Here is a 17,804-nt window from a genome sequence, read left to right as displayed (position 1 = left end):
TGTTTCATTGTGCTGGGAGGGGAATGAGAGAGGACACCTTGGCTCACCTTATCCCAGTAGCCCTGACTCCAGGGCAAGCTGGAATGAATTTTGTGGAGGTCATAACAGTATTCACCATCTATCCAAGACTGCTTCCCAGGTGGAGCTAATCTTTATAAAAAACCCGCCTGCTACTGCAGGAGATTAAGAGACGTGAGTTCAATCCCTGGGTCAGGAAGATCCCCTGGAGAAGGGCATGGCAACCCACTCCAGTTTTCTTGCCTGGAGAATCCCATGGACAGAGGAACCTGGTGGGCTATAGTCCATGGGTTCGCAAAGAGTCAGACACGAGACTTAACACGTAGCAGGCATCCAAGACTAAAACTAATAAAAATAATTAATAACAATAATTATAATGATAGAATCTGTTGAACACTTACTGTGTACCAGGCTGTATGCTAAATGCTTTATGTGGATAACATTAATTACATTATAAATCTTCATTACAGACTTCATGAGGTTGGTACTGATATTATTCCCATTTTACAGATGGCAAAAAGAAGTTAAGGAACTAGTTTAATGTTCCTCCTGTATTAAATGGAAGAATTGGGATTCAGTCTTAGAATATTGAACTCCTAATCTATGCTCTTAACCATTTGAACATCTACTAGGTAAACTGTTTGTTATAAAGCATACTTTACGTAGTATATATCAGATAATAAATACATTTTACAGATTATATCATTCATGCACGAATGTTATCTACCCATTATGTTACAGGTACTTTGTTAAGCACTGGAGATTCAGGATTGAAAAAAAAAAACAGACAATTTTTTGTGTGTGGATTTTCAGTCTATAGGAGAAGTCAAACGTTAAATAAATAAGGACCCAGATAATTAGGGTAATTCCATCATGATACGGTCTATGAGGAAAGCTATGAGGAAGTACAACAGGAAAGGTAATTTTGTTTTGTTTTGGAGTGGGATCAGCTTCTTCCAGATAATGAGATGAGCAAGATTGACAGAAAATATTAGATGAGAGGTATGGGAATGTCATTTTAGGCAAAGAGACCGGTAAATGCAAACATCCCATGGTGAAAAGGTGAAAGAACACCGGTGTACTCTTCCTAGAGCAGGGGTCAGTCAACAGACTTTCTGCAAAGGGCCAGATATGAATATTTCAGTCTTTCAAGCCATCTGTTCCTTATAGTAAGTACTCATCTTTGCTGTTATTGTGCAAAAGCAGGCATAGACAATAGGTAAACAGATGGCTGTGGCTATAGTCAATAAAACTTTATTTTAGAAAAACAGGGCCCAATTTGGCCTAAGGACAATAGTTTGTCAACCTTTATTCTAGAACATACTGAGAGAATGAAAGTATGTGATGAAACTGTTACGGTCAGCACAACATTCTTATGAGGCTGATACTAATTTCTCCATTTTATGGATGCGGAAATTGTGGTTCAGAGACATGAAATAACTTGTCCAAGCTCACCCAGCTATCAGCTATCATGATCCATGATATAAAAGCAGTTTGTTTGACTCCAAAGATCATGTCCCTCTCTTCTTTGAAAAAAACTTTTTTACTTTATGTGACTACAGATGTAACAGTCATTCAAATATCAAACATTTCATAAACATATAATATAAATGATCCATGCCCTCAAAATCTCAACTTTTCAAAAATCTCACTGTTCTTCACATATTCCTCCAACCCCTCCAAAAATCTCACATATTCCTCCAACTACTTTTTTCTGTAACTATCACATACATCATTGTTCTATTTATTTATTTTTAAAATAATGCTTTATTTATTTGGCTGAGGTGGGTCTTAGTTGTGGAGTGTAGGATCTAGTTCCCTGATGAGGGAGCAAACTGGGCCCCCTGCATTGGGAGCTTGGAGTCTTAACCACTGGACCAACAGGGAAGTCCCTCATTGTTCTTTTTAAAAGTAAAAATGGGATTATATTAGTCACAGTGTTTAAACATCTTTTTTTTTTTTCACTTACCTTTATAACATGGACATTTTTTCATGTCAATATCAAGATACATAGATTTTCCTGATAATTTATAATGATTCATCATAGTTCATTAAACATTTTAACTGGTTTCCTATTGATGGATATTTGGGTGGTTTCCAATGAAGCTTTGACTATCCTTGCCCTGATATCTTTAAGTGCTTGAGTAACACCTGTGGTCATACCAACTCTTCTATGCTGATGTTACAGGACCTTCCATGCAGCAGGTTTTTGGAGGTTACATGGGTATCTTGGGGTCATTTTATTTCTTAAATACACAAATAATGATAGGACAGCTTTGAATAAAAGATTTGTCAAATGGAACAATTCTTATTTATCAAAGCAAGATTCTGATATCTTGGAAAGTCTGTTTTCTCACTCAGTATATGAAATATCATATTTTATTTCATGAATATTTTCTTAAGTGTCTACTCTGTGCAATATACTGCCTGATGCACTGGGAACACTGATGAGGAAGACAGACAAGGTCCTTGTTTGCCTGGACATTACTTTCTCAATTATTTTTACTTTATTCAGGTTTTACTCTCTTGATCTACCATCAGTTCAGTTCAGTCTCTCAGTCGTGTCCGACTCTTTGCAACCCCATGAACCACAGCATGCCAAGCCTCCCTATCCATCACCAACTCCTGGAGTCTACCCAAACCCATGTCCATTGAGTTGGTGATGCCATCCAACCATCTCATCCTCTGTCATCCCCTTCTCCTCTGCCCTCAATCTTTCCCAGCATCAGGGTCCTTTCAAATGAGTCAGCTCTTCGCATCAGGTGGCCAAAATATTGGAGTTTCAGCTTCAGCATCAGTCCTTCCAATGAACACCTAGGACTGATCTCCTTTAGGATAGACTGGTTGGATCTCCTTGCAGTTCAAGGGACTCTCAAAAGTCTTCTCCAACACTACAGTTCAAAATAAAAAGCATAAATTTACCTCATACTGAGAAGCTAACTTTAGCTGACTATGAAATAAAGAAAAAATAAACTTGGAAATTTAAAGAATTTTTATGATATTCTCTCCACTCCAACCTAAAATAACTCCAGGATATACCCATTTGCTTCTTAAGTTGGGTATTTTAGGTATTTCTTTCATATCTTAGTTAAGATATGAAGCTTACTGACTTCAAAACTTACTATATGACAAAGTTACAGGAATCAAAACACTGTGCTACTGGCAGGAGGATGAATATATCAATGGAATAGAATTGAGAGTTCAGAAATAAACCCATCTACCTATGATCAATCTATCTTGACTTTTCATAAGGATGTCGAGATCATTCATTGGAAAAAGAATAGTCTCAACAAACTATGCTGAAACAACTAAATATTGACTTACAAAAGAATGAAGTTTGACCCTTAACTCACATCATATACATAAAATAACTCATAATGGATCAAAGACCTAAATGTAAGACTTAAAACTATAAAACTCTTAGAAAGAAACACTGAAATAAATTCTCATGATTTTGGATCTATGACAAACAAAAGCACAAACAACAGAAGAAAAAAGTAGATAAACTGCATCAAAATTAAAAAGTTTTGGCATCAAAGGACACTATTAAGAGAGTGAAAAGACAACCCCCCAAGTGAAAAAATGTTTGCAACCAAATACCTGATAAGGGATACTTCCCTGGTGGTTCAGTAGCTAAGACTCTGTGCTCCCAATGCAGAGGGCTTGGGTTTGGTCCCTGGTCAGGGAATTAGCAGCTTCCCTGATAGCTCAGTTGGTAAAGAATCCGCCTGCAACGCAGGAGACCCCAGTTCGATCCCTGGGTTGGGAAGATTCCCTGGAGAAAGGAAAGGCTACTCACTCCAGTACCTTGGCCCGGAGAATCCCATGGACTGTATAGTCCATGGAGTCTCAAAGAGTTGAACACGACTGAGCACTTTTCACCTCGCAGGGAACTAGATCCCACATGCCATAACTAAGACCTGGTTCAGTTCACTTCAGTTCAGTCACTCAGTCATGTCCGACTCTTTGCAACCCCATGGACTGCAGTATACCAGGCTTCCCTGTTTATCACCAACTCCCAGAGCTTACTCAAACTCATGTCCATAGAGTTGGTAATGTCACCCAACCATCTTATCCTCTGTCGTCCCCTTCTCCTCTTGCCTTCAATCTTCCAGCATCAGAGTCTTTTCCAATGAGTCAGTTCTATGCATCAGGTGGCCAAAGTATTGGAGTTTCAGTTTCAGCATCAGTCCTGCCAATGAATTTTCAGGACTGATTTCCTTTAGGATTGACTGGTTTGACCTCCTTGCAGTCCAAGGAATTCTCAAGAGTCTTCTCCAACACCACAGTTCAAAAGTATCAATTCTTTGGTGGTTAGCTTTCTTTATGGCCCAACTCTCACATCCATACATTTCTACTGGAAAAACAATAGCTTTGACTAGACAGACCTTTGTCAGCAAAGTAATGTCTGCTTTTTAATATGCTGTATAGGTCTGTCATAGCTTTCCTTCCAAGGAGCAAGCGTCTTTTCATTTCATGGCTGCAGTCACCATCTGCAGTGATTTTGGAGCCCAAGGAAAGTCTGTCACTGTTTCCATTGTTTTTCCATCTATTTGCCACGAAGTGATGGGACCGGATGCCATGATCTTCATTTTTTGAACATTGAGTTTTAAGCCAGCTTTTTCACTCTCCACTTTCATTTTCATCAAGAGGCTCTTTAGTTCCTCTTCACTTTTTGCCATAAGGGTGATGTCATCTGCATATCTGAGGTAACTGATATTTCTCCTGGACTGAGCAATCATAGTCCTAGGTATAAATCTAGCAAAAATTATACATGTGTTTACTCAAATACACAGGCAAGAAGGTTCATAGTAGTACTTTTAAAAGTTGACCTACAGTGAAAACTGAAATGCTCATCATCAGTAGAATGGATAAACTGTGACAAATCAAAATAAGAAACTATATGTAGCAATGAAATGGAACCAACTACAACTACCTGCAACAATATAAAAGAATCTCAAAACACAAAATCGAGCAAAAGAAGGCAGACTCAAAAGAGCACATTTTATATGCTTCCATTTACATAAAATTTAATACCTGATAAACCTAATCTATGTCAAAAGTCAGAATACTATTTACCCTCAGAGGTGTGGAAAAGGAGAACGAAGGAGCTTTTGTGGGGCTCGAATAGTCTGTTTCTTGATTTGGATGTTGGTGGGACATCCAGTCCCATCACTTCATGACAAATAGATGGGGAAACAGTGGAAACAGTGGCAGACTTTATTTTTTGGGGCTCCAAAATCACTGCAGATGGTGACTGCACCCATGAAATGAAAAGATGCTTACTCCTTGAAAGGAAAGTTATGACCAATCTAGACAGCATATTAAAAAGCAGAGATATTACTTTGCCAACAAAGGTCCGTCTAATCAAAGCTATGGTTTTTCCAGTAGTCATGTATGGATGTGAGAGTTAGACTATAAAGAAAGCTGAGCACTGAATAATCGGTGCTTTTGAATTGTGGTGTTGGAGAAGATTCTTGAGAGTCCCTTGGACAGCAAGGAGATCCAACCAGTCCATCCTCAAGGAGATCAGTCCTGAGTGTTCATTGGAAGAACTGATGTTGAAGCTGAAACTCCAATACTTTGGCCACCTGATGCATAGAACTGACTCATTGGAAAAGAACCTGATGCTGGGAAAGATTGAAGGCAGGGGAACAAGAGGACGACAGAGGATGAGGTAGTTGGATGGCATCACCAACTCAATGGACAAGAGCTTGGGTAAACTCCAGGAGTTGGTGAGGGATAGGGAGGGCTGGCGTGCCACAGTCCATGGGGTTGCAAAGAGTCGGACACGATTGAGCGACTGAACTGAACTGGACATGTGTGTTCATTTTGTGGAAAATCATCAGGCTTTACACTTATGAGTTGTGTATTTTCATGTCTTTATGTTATGTGCTAATAAAATGTTTAAAATTTTCAGAATATTTTTGAAATCAGGTTTTATAAGTCCTAGAATATTTTTCCTTTTTTTTTTTTTGGTCTCTTCTTGATACTCTTTCATTTTTTTCAATTGTGTATTCTATTTTTCAGAATTTTTATTCCTCTTCAAGACACTTTATTTCCTATTGTCTGAAAACTGATTTTGTAATAATAAGGCACGTTACTGCCATCTACTGGTAAATTACCACAATAAAGGTATACATTACAATGTGTACCAGTGAGTGGCATCCACTTACATGTGATGTCCTCCAGTAAGACACAACTCGCCTAACGAAATGTGATAACCTTGCCATTTGGCACCATCGTGATGAACCCCACAGACAGTAGCATGTTGATGCTCTCTAGTAGGTTTTAGTCTTCAATTTTTTTTTCTGTTTGATGTTGTTCTTAAAGACATGGTTCTAGTGTTCATTATCAGTCTTACCACTGCAAAGCTTAAGCCCATCGGACAAACATGAAAACAGATGTTCAAAAATTGCCGATCAAAGTCAGTCAGAAAGAGAAAAACAAATATCATACGTTAACGCATATATATGTGGTGGTTGTGGTTTGGTTGCTAAGTCGTGTCTGACCCTTGAGACTCCATGGACTGTAGCCTGCCGGGCTCCTCTGTCCACGGAATTCTTCAGGCAAGAATACAGGAGTGGGTTGCCATTTCCTTCTCCAGGATACCTTTCTGACTCAGTAATTGAATCCAAGTCTCCTGCATTGCAGGCAGATTCTTGACCAACTGAGCTACGAGGGAAGCCCTAACACATATATATGGAGTCTAGTAAAATGGTACTGATGAACTTATTTGCAGGGCAGAAACAGAGATGCAGACGTAAAGAACAGACTTGTGGTCACAGAGTGGGAAGGAGAGAATGGGCCAAATTGAGAGATTAGCACTGACACATATATACTACAATGTGTAAAATAGATACCTGGTGGGAAACTGCATAACAAAGGGAGCTCAGCTCCTGGCTCTGTGATGACCTTGATGGGTGGGATGGTGGGGTGGGAGGGAGGCTCCAAAGGAGGGCACATATGTATACTCATAGCTGATTCATGTAGCTGTACAGCAGAAGCTAACACAACATTGTAAAGCAACTATCCTCCAATTAAAAAAAAAAGCCAAATTGTTCACATCAAAGAATAATTGATTTGCTTTCGCTTTATCAATTGGACTTCCTTGGTGGATCAAACAGTAAAGAATCTGTCTGCAGTGCAGGAGACCCAGGTTTGATCGCTGGGTCAGGAAGATCCCCTGGAAAAGGAAATGGCAATCCACTTCAGCATTCTTGGCTGGGAGAATTCCATGGACAGATGGGCCTGGCAGCCAACATACAGTCCATGGGTCACAAAGAATCAGACATGACTGAGCATCTAACACTTTCTCTTTATCTAAATCTGAATCCAGAACAGTCTTGGATGTCTCAGGACTGCTTTTCTTGCTCAAAGCATTCTGTGAAACAGCCTGATAACCTCTTCAGCAGCCTCAGATAGTCTGTTGCTTATTGAGGCTATCATAAGTGCTAGTCACTCACTCTTCTAAACATTTTGTATCTACTAATTCATTTTGAAGTGCAGTGGAAGTGAAGTGATGCTTTTGAACTCTGGTGTTGGAGAAGACTCTTGAGAGTCCCTTGGACTGCAAGGAGATCCAACCAGTTCATCCTAAAGGAAATCAGTCCTGAATATTCATTGGAAGGACTGATGCTGAAGCTGAAACTCCAATACTTTGGCCACCTGATGTGAAGAACTGACCCATTCGAAAAGACCCTGATGCTGGGTAAGATTGAAGGCAAGAGGAGAAGGGGACGACAGAGGATGAGATGGTTGGATGGCACCACCAACCCTATGGACATGAGTTTGAGTAAGCTACAGCGGTTGGTGATGGACAGGGAAGCCTGGTGTGCTGCAGTTCATGGGGTCGCAAAGAGTCGGACATGACTGAGCAAGTGAACTGGACTGAACTGAAAGTCGCTCAGTTGTGTCTGACTCTTTGTGAGCCCGTGGACTGTAGCCCACCAGGCTCCTCTGTCTGTGGGGTTCTCCAGGCAAGAATACTGGAGCGGGTAGCCATTCCGTTCTCCAGGGGATCTTCCCCACCCAGGGACTGAACCTGGGTCTCCTGCATTGCAGGCAGATTCTTTACCGTCTGATCCTGTAAGGTACCCTTATTATGTACACCTTACAGATGAGGCGATTGTAGCACAAAAAAGTTAAGTTATGTTGAAACAGTGACTGACTTTATTGTTCTGGGCTCCAGAATCACTGCAGATGGTGATTGCAGCCATGAAATTAAAAGACGCTTACCCCTTGGAAGGAAAGTTATGACCAAACTAGACAGCATATTAAAAAGCAGAGAATTACTTTGTCAACAAAAGTCCGTCTAGTCAAGGCTATGGTTTTTCCAGTGGTCATGTATGGATGTGAGAGTTGGACTATAAAGAGGGCTGAGCACAGAAGAATTGATGCTTTTGAACTGTGGTGTTGGAAAAGACTCTTGAGAGTCCCTTGGACTGCAAGGAGAACCAACCAATCTATCCTAAAGGAGATCAGTCCTGGGTGTTCATTGGAAGGACTGACATTGAGGCTAAAACTCTAATACTTTGACCACCTGATGCGAAGAGCTGACTCATCTGAAAAGACCCTGATGCTGGGAAAGATTGAGGGCAGGAGGAGAAGGGGACGACAGAGGATGAAATGATTGGATGGCATCACCGACTCAATGGACATGGGTTTGGGTGGACTCTGGGAGTTGGTGACGGACAGGGAGTCCTGGCATGCTGCGGTTCATGGGGTCGCAAAGAGTTGGACATGACTGAGCGACTGAACTGAACTGAACAGGCTGTGATACTACAAAAATAGAGCTTATAGTCTTTTGGGAGCAAAAACCATGTAAGGATTTAAAAACAAAGGGAAAAAATACTTCGGACCCTGTGGGACAAGTCATTTTTCTCCTTTTGGTCCAAGTTGTATCATCCTTAAGAAAAGAACTCCAGATTTGCCTGAAGTCACACAGCTAACAGGGGCTTCCCTTGTAGCTCAGTCGGTGAAGAATCTGCCTGCAATGCAGGAGACCCGGGTTTGATTCCTGGGTCAGAAAGATCCCCTGGAGAAAGAAATGGCAACCCACTCCAGTATTCTTGCTGGGAAATCGCATGGACAGAGGAGCCTGAAAGACTACAAAGAGCTGGACACGACTGAGCCACTAACAGATTCAGCTTTCTTTTTCAGGATCCTTATAGGAGGAATCATATAGTAGCTGATCTTTTGTGACTGCCTTATTTCACTTAGCATAATGTCTTCAATGTCTGCAATGTTATAGCTTGTGCCAAAATTTCCTTCCTATTTAAGGCTAATGTTCCATTGTATAGATATGCTGCATTCTGCTTATCCATTCATCTGACAGATATACAGCCTGCTTCTTCCTTTTGGCTATGGTGAATAATGCTGCTATGAACACGAGACTACAAATATCTGTTTAAGTCCCTGCTTCTACTTTCTTGGGATAAATATCCAGAAGTAGTATTTCTGGATCAGATGGTAATTCTATATTTAACTTTTTGAAGCTAAAGTGATAACTGTGGTGGTAAACAGGAATGTAGGTAAAAATGTATTAGGTGTACACTTAAGATGTTTGCATTTTCCTGTATGTAAATCATACTTCATTTTCTAAAAGAAGAAAAAGTTTAAAATTGTTTTCCAGGCTATTATAAACCCTTTTGGTGTTAATTTCTTGGGCTCAAGTGTATGAGGTGCCCCCTTTTGGCTGCCTGTGGTTCTCTTTATTTTTCTCTGCCCTTTAGGGTTCACCACCATTCTCAGGATTCAGACACAACAAATATTTACTGAGCATATGCTCTGTGCCAGGCCCTGTGCTATGTGCTGAGAAAACAGCGGTAAACAAGATGGATAAACTCTCCCTCCTAATGGGGTCCACAGCCTCGTGAAGACAGGTGATAAACAACCTAGCGAGTCCTATTGAGGGCAAGCAAGAGAACTTGCCTAAGCAATCTGCAGAGAAGGTGTCCTTGGGTTAGTGATGTTTGAGCAGGGATCTGAAGGCTGACAAATTATCTAATGAGGAGGGGGAGCACACCAGATGGCCCAATCAGCATGTGCAAGGATCCTAAGAAGGAAGGAAGTACAGTATGTGAAGATCAATGTACTTACAGTCCAGAGAGAGTTAAAGAGTGCTAGGAGATAAGCCTGGTGATGTGGGAAGGGCAAGAATGGGACATCTATTTGGCCTTTATCATAAGAGCAATATGAACCATCAAATAGTTTTAAATAGAGGAGAGACATCATCATATTTCTGACTTAGAAATATTGCTCTGACAGCAGGGTGGAGAATAGGTTGGAGGGGAGCCAGGGAGAATGTGGACCCACCTTAGAAGGCTACTGCACCAGTCCAAGCACATAGTGTGTGCTCAATAAATATATTGGTGGAATGAAAAGACTCTGATTTTTGTTAGATGAGACCAGTATGCCTGAGCTGTATAATCGGCTAACAATCCCCTGCTTATCTATCCAACATGATGCTTGTAATAGACCCTTAATTCCCATTTCATAGATGAGGAAGTTGAAGTTGAGGCAAACGAAAATTACACAGCTATCAAGAGTGAAAGTCAGATCTGAATCCAGGCCTTTAGGACAAGCATCAAGCCCAGTGCTCCGCAGGCCTCCCTACATTTGGGAAGAAGGGGAAAGGGCCGCACTACCTTATACCCACTGAGTCTGCCTAGGGTCACAGTGATGGGACTTACAGGCAAACATCAGTAATAAAGGCTAAAGATGATCTTTATCATGATTAGCATTATTAGATACTATGTGTCAGGCACGGTGCCAAGGGCCATGCTATCCCTCATTTCCTCTTTGCAAAGACTATTATTATATCCATATCTCAGGGGCATAAATTGAGGCTTGGAGAGTTGACTTGCCCGAGGACACTCAGCTTAGAGGGTTCCCATACGGCTGTGCAGTGACTCCAAGATGGGGGCGGCAGCCACTGGCAATATTACAGCGCCAGGAGACAAACAATCTCATATCCCGGCTCCGAGCTCTGCACCCAACCGAGCTGGTGCGCGCTCGGCCCCGCGCTCTCGGAGACGTTTGGTCACGTGGCCAAGGCCCCGCCCCCGCCCTACCCCGCCCTCTCCCGCGCTCCCACCCTCTCTCCCTCCCTCCCCCTCCCTCCCCGGCCCGGTCCGGCCCATCCCCCTCCCCGCCGGCTCCCTGAGGCCCAGCCGGGTCGGGCTGCGGGCGGCCGGGCGCCGACGGCCGGATAGACGGGCGCACGCGAGGACGGACCGACAGACACACGGAGGGCCGCGGGCACGCACGGCCCGGGCCGGTGCTCCGAGGCCCGCCCGGGAGGGCTGGGGCCGCGCTCAGGTGAGCTGACGGCGACGCGGGCCCGTAAGGGGTGGGCCCGCCGGGCGTCCGCGGTGCCGGCCCGGCTGGCGCCGCGGGAAGGAGGCGCCGCCCGGGCCCCGCGCGGGAAAATGGCGCCGGCGGACCGTGGAGCACGGCCCCTGTGCGGTCCCGGCCCGTAGCCGCCCCGCCCGCCCGCCGCGCTCGTGTCCCCGTCGCCATGTTGGGGAGCGGGCCCGGGGCCTGCGGGCGCGGGCGCTGGGGACTGCTGGGGGCCCGGCAGGGTTGGGGAGGGTGCGGGACTCGGTGTCCGGGAGCTGAGGGAGTGCTGAGCCGGCCGGGGTCTGCACGGGGTGGCGCTCCAGGCCCGAGGAACTGGCGGGAGTCGGACGTGGGGTCGTGGCCCGGGTCGCCGAGAAGGGTCGCTGGGTCCAAATGGAATCTGGATCAGGATCCGTGGGGCTTGGGGAGCAGGAACTGGAGCTGGGTTAGGCCGTGGTTCATGGTCAGGACCCCAGGCCGGCAGGGCGCGGAGGGACGTGGGATTTGAGCCCAGGCTGTCAGGGCTGGGACAGTTCTTTCCGGGGGGCGGGGGTGGTGGTGAAAGGGTTGATTGAAAATGAGGGCCCTTTCGGTACAGAGGCGAATATCAATTTGGTCTAGTCGTTAGAGTTGCGGGGCCAGTCCGTGTAACTCCCAAGGGACTGAGGACATACGTGCCCCCAGGATCCTGCACTCCGTATTGGCAAGAGCAACAGAAAAAGTAAGGCTTTGATCAAGAATAGAAGGGGGATTGAGGTTTGGGTGCAGGAGCTGGCCAGCAAAAGAATGCAGAGTAGAACTGGTTGGCAAGAAGAGAGAGAACCTCCATCAACTTAGGGAGTTTGTGTGTGTGTCTTTAAAAGGAGGGACCCGGCTGTTTGTGGGCGGTGACCCAAGGTGTCTTCCCAGGAAGGGGACAGCCCACTGTTTTTTAAGAGCAGTGTCACCTGGGGAGGTCATCAGAAAGGCGTTTTTGAACCCGTGAGAATGGTAAAGGATTGAATGTGTAAAAACTGCAAAGGCCCTTAGATCATGTAATGATTTCAGATTATGTAGTGATTTTAGCTGAGACACAGAAAGGTAAAGTTGACTTCTAAAGATCTAACCAGTAAATGGCAAAAATAGTACTAGAACTCAGGCCTGTTGCCTCCTTATTCAACACAGCTGCTTTAGAGGAATTGGTCAGGTGGGCAAAAAGTATTAAAAAGTCAAGCATGAATAAAAAAAAAAAAGTCAAGCATGGCAGCATATATCAAAGAACTACTAAGTAAATTATTTTTGTATTGAGTTTGTCAGTACAAAAATTGAGGGGGATAGGAGAAAAGTATAGATAGCTAGCTGATAATTTCTAGTGTACTTCTGTTTGTGCAAAGAAGTTATCTTCAGGATCTTTTTGAGTTCTGTCTTTATATAGAGTCGTAAGAGATGCTCCTTCTCTTCTAGGTGTTTACTATACAGCAAAGGGACACAAAAAGCCTAAAAGGTAACAGTGAACAGTGGATCTCTATCATGACTGTAATTGAAGTTCAATCATGATAGAAGAGTTCAAAGTCCCCATGGGCTATGAGAGAATTCTCAGTTACCTTATAGTTGTCCCAGGGCCCCCATATAATCAAAAAGGACTTTCAACAAAAAGGTTATGAAGATGTTCATAGCAATGATATTTTTAATATACGTTCAGTATCCTTATTCAGCAACATGATTCGTTTGTTTTTGGTCTTTCTTATGCAGGAAAGCCTAATCTTGTTTGTACCATGGGCTCCTTTGTTGCTCAGTCACTAAGTCGTGTCCAACTCTTTGCCACCCAATGGACTGCAGCATTCCAGGCTTCCCTGTCCTTCACTATCTCCCAGAGTTTGCTCAGATTCATGTACAGTGTGTCAGTGATGCCATCCAACCGCCTCATCCACTGTCACCCTCTTCTCCTGCCCTCAATCTTTCCCAGCATCAGGGTCTTTTCCAGTGAGTTGGCTCTTCGCGTCAGGTGGCCAAAGGATTGGAGCTTCAACATCAGTCTTTCCAATGAATATTCAGGATTGATTTCCTTTAGGATTGACTGATTTAATCTCCTTGCACTCAAAGAGACTCTGAAGAGTCTTCTCCAATACCACAGTTGGAAAGCTTCAGTTTTCGATGATCAGTCTTCCTTTTGGTCCAACTCTTTCTGTACATGACTACTGGGAAAACTATAGTTTTGACTAGATGAACCTTTGTCAGCAGTCTAGCAAACCTTTTGGACCCCTTTCAGAATAATATTTTTAATTGCATAATACAAAATACCTGGGGTTATAGAGAAACCTACTGTATTGAAATGCAATTGCTACAATATACAAATTGTGATGTAGTAATATAGATATACTTCTTTAGCAGCAAATTAAGAAATTAGATCTAGTGGTGGTTCTGATAATTACATCAAATGAACAAATAATTCTTTAAGATATCTGCAATAACTATAATATGATATAAAGATATCTGTGATTATAGTAGCAGAATCACAGATCTGCTAATACAAGAATGGCTTACTGCCTATGTTCATATTTGACTTAAATGGCAACTTTCAGTTAGAAGTTAGTGAAAATAAAGTAATTTTTTTCCTATCCAAGTTCATAGCCCCTCCACTCCTTCCCCGGGAATTCTGTCTGTGAACTCCCATCTGTGAACCCCAGGTTAAGGAACCACAAAGGATGTCTTCCATTCAACAGACATTTACTGTTCACTGAGACATCTGTTTATATCAGCCATTATGCTAGGCTGTGAGGAGTCACAGGTCTTTAAGGCAGGATAGGGTCTTTTCACTTTGGATATTCAGTCCCATGAGAGAAGTGAACATGTAAACAATGACAGTTAAGGATGTTAAATGCCAAAGGAGAGCTGTCAGGTTGTTAGGACACAGGTAGGCATGTCTGCTGTAGGATCAGGGAAGGCTTTGGAAATAAGTGAGACTTGAGGTGTGTCCTGAAAGGTAAAGGAGTTTGCCAGATGCAGAAGAGAGAAGAGCTTTCAGGTAAGGACATATATTTTCAGGGAATGTAATTTAACGTGTCTGCAGCATTGTGTGTGTGTGTGTCTGTGTCTGTGTCTGTGAAAGTTGGAGATGAGACTGGGAAGGTTGTTTGGAACCTGGGTTGAAGGACCTTGCTAAGGAATTTGGACTGAATTCTTGGCTTTTAGAGAGGCATTCAAGGCTTTCAAGGAGTGGAGTTATGATGAGATTTAATTTTTAGAAGATAAATTAATGTGTTTTGGAGGGAGGGTGTATTGGAGAGCAGAAAAGAAGTAATGAGGGAATGAGGGCCTGAACCAAGGCAGAAGCTGGGCACGTTGGATAGAGTTAGAATTTTCAAGTGTTGATATGATTACGTTGTGAGTGATGAGTGAGAAGGGGAATTTTTTAGATTTCTAGTTTGGGGTGGCAGTCAAAGAGGTTTAAAAAAGGAGTGAAAGGAAAATGAATGAGAATTGCTGCAGATAATAAGGGAAAAGATTTTTTTGTTGTAGAATAATAGACTTTTGGAAGCCAGTACAGAGCTGTCAAGTGTGATGTCGTTTATTGCTTAAGAAAATCGTGTGTCAACAGACTGGGAAAGTATTCCTAGAGTAGGGAAATCATAACTATCAATGTCAGGTCTTGGCAGACTGTGACCCATGCATCAAATCTGTTCCACCACCTGTTTATGTAAATAAAGTTTTATTGCAACACTGGTACACTCATTTACATATTGCTTTTGTCTGCTTTCATACTACCAATGGCAGGTTAAATAGTTGTGACAGAGAATATACAGCTCACAAAATTGAAAATATTTACTTTCTGGCCCTTTACCAAAGATATTTGCTAGTTCCTGATCTGTGTGTCTGAATGTTGGACATTAAATTTCTGATTTACCATCCAGTTCCTATGTGATGAAGAATAACCATCTTGGCACTGTCTTTCTGGCTGGATTCCCCATGCTTTGTGTATCTGCAGCATGACATAGATCCCTAAATATTTTATATTGGTCAGTGGTGCCATGGTTTACTGTTTTGGGGTCCACTGTGTGACAACTGGTTCTTGCCAGGTTTTCACGGTTTAGACCTTCCCGGGGCCTGTTTTGTCATTTTTTTCTATTGGGTTGTCTTTTTCAAAAGATTTCTTCATATTTTTTGATTATTAATCCTTTTGTTAACCATATGTATTACAGATATCATTTCCTGGTTTGTTGCTAATGTGTTTACATCTCTTTAAGTTGTTAAAAAGTTTTGAATTTTAATCAAGTTTATCTTTTTCTCTCCCAAGATTTTGAAGCTATTCTTTATATTATCTTTTTGCCTTTTTTGTTTAGATCTCTTACCTGGATTTGACATGTGTGTGTGGTGTGAGGTAGAGTCATTTCGTTTTTTCTGATGTACAATTAATTATCCCAGTATCATTTATTGAATGGTACTCTGTCTTCATATTGCGAGCTCTTTTTGGTAAAATCTATTGAAGGCCCTGTTTCCAGCGCCATTGTTTGTGAATTGTGTACCTTGGACACGTTGCATAACCTCCTTGTGCCTTGGTTTTCTCATCTTTAAAATAAGGAAAATAGAGTTGTTGTGAGGATTAAGTAAGCTAATTCTTAAAACATGTAGAACAGAGTGGCATCTAGAAAATGCTCAATAATGTTAGCTATTATTTATTATTTAGCATTATTGTTCATTTAGGATTCCTAGGCAAGAGTGGAAGCTCAATATGCTCAACTCAGTTGTAGACTTTATTCAGTTTTCAGATCGAAAGAGAATGGCTGAGAGCTAAGTGTTGCAGGAGGTGCTTCCAGGTGGCTGCTTAATTTTAGCTGCTGCCTTAGACTATCTGCTGGAGTGGAACTCCTCCCTGTAGTTCTTTGCAGTTTTCACTACTCTCTTGTTTTGTTCATTTACTTTATCCCCCTACAGGCATTTGATTTTCTAGTTCTGACTTTACCAAAGTGTTATATATTACCTCGCCTGAACTAATAAGGGACATATCGAGATATTGTCAGGATGGCCAGAAACTGACAGATGAATTTGGGGGCAGGTAAAAACTGAATTCCATTTCTAAGATTGAGCCATTCTTAGTCATAATGAATAAATTGATCATTGAAGTTAAAAGATGAGATGAAATTCAAATCATTGAATATTTAGGCATCTACTATGTGCTGGATGCTATATTAGAAATTACCACATTGGTAATAGAAAAGAAAACTAGCTGACCAGCTTTATGAAATACTACAGAAGAGATCTTTTTACTTGTGATAGGGAGCTGTTTTCCAAGAGAGCATTTATTTGGATGACAGAGAGGAAATATGGGCATTTATTCATTTGTCAACAAATTGAACCCTATCATGTACACTGGGCTAGAACTCTGCAGAATACAAGGATAAATCTAGCCAGGATTTGTGTCATGTGGAGCGTATATATAATGTGTTATGGAGCTGGGCTGTCAGAGGATGATACCTGAAAGAGAAGGCCTTTTAAGCAGGATTGCCAAAAATGTTTAGGATCTTTCGACTTGAAGATGAGACAGTATTTTTCCAGGCTGCGGGAAAGCATGAATGTAGAGATGGGTGTTTAAGAGATAGTAAAGAGTCTAGTTTGGTTGGAGAACAATATTGTCACAGGACTGTTATTAAAGTTGAGGCTGGAAGTGGAGATTGAACAACAGTAATAATAGTAGTAGTAGCTCTCATTTTTCACTTGCATACCGTTTGCCAGATAATGTGCCGGGCATTTTACAAGCAGCATTTCATTTAATCCTCACAATAACCCTGTGAGATAGGCACTTATTTTTAATCCCCTTTTTGTAGATAAGGAAACTGAGAAATAGAACTAACAATTGATAGAGAATGAGTCTAAGCAGTCCAATTCCAAAGCCTGTGTTCTTAGTCTCTGCATATTATTCATGGAAGGCTTTGAATCCTCTTCAGTTCGAGGCTGAGAAATTTAGAATTGATTAAGTAATGGGAAGTCATCAAAAGTTCTTGGCTGTACAGTGACATAATGAAATCTGTACATTCGGAAAGTAAGCCTGGTCATGAAATACAGAAGCAGCAAGGTGAGAAAGGAGAGATATGGAGGTAGTGTCCTCTCTCCTTCCTTACCAAATTGGTTGTTCCTTTAAGGGCTGGGACTATATCTCTCCTCTCCTTCAGCTCTTGTGTCTACTTACTATGTGTCTGTCGCATTTATTTATTTTTAAAAATTTATAATCTTTTTCTTGTTCTAAAAAGGACTTAAGGTGGCTGCCTAGGAGCTCAGTAAACAATTGCTGAGTGAATTAATAAATGACTATAGGTATATATAGATGTGTACATAAAGGGAATATTCTGGTTTTGTTGGAGGGAGTAAATGCAGCTTTATAATTTGGTGATAAGCTTTATTTTATATAGAGAGTCTACAAAGAGAAAGGCCAGAACTGCTTCTTTTTTAACTTGTGAAGAATTGTATGT

The 17,804-nt window shown here is 42.0% G+C and overlaps 1 protein-coding gene across 7 annotated transcripts in view; it reads left to right on the top strand.

Moving 5' to 3' along the window:
- Positions 1–11,133: 11,133 nt before the first annotated feature.
- NCOA6 (nuclear receptor coactivator 6) overlaps positions 11,134–17,804 on the top strand; it is a 91,865-nt gene continuing 85,194 nt past the window's right edge. For 4 of the 7 annotated variants that reach the window (XM_043884761.1, XM_043884764.1, XM_043884763.1 and 1 more), the window contains exon 1: positions 11,135–11,340. The gene's annotated coding sequence lies outside the window, so the exon portion shown is untranslated. Of the gene's footprint in view, positions 11,341–17,804 lie in introns of all 7 variants that reach the window. The other 3 variants (XM_043884759.1, XM_043884760.1, XM_043884765.1) reach the window with 2 other exon arrangements.

Source organism: Cervus elaphus, chromosome 23, assembly GCF_910594005.1.
Source record: "Cervus elaphus chromosome 23, mCerEla1.1, whole genome shotgun sequence".
NCBI lineage: Eukaryota > Metazoa > Chordata > Mammalia > Artiodactyla > Cervidae > Cervus > Cervus elaphus.
The sequence above is the reverse complement of the archived record's forward strand: the minus strand, read 5'-3'. Positions and strand labels throughout refer to the sequence as shown.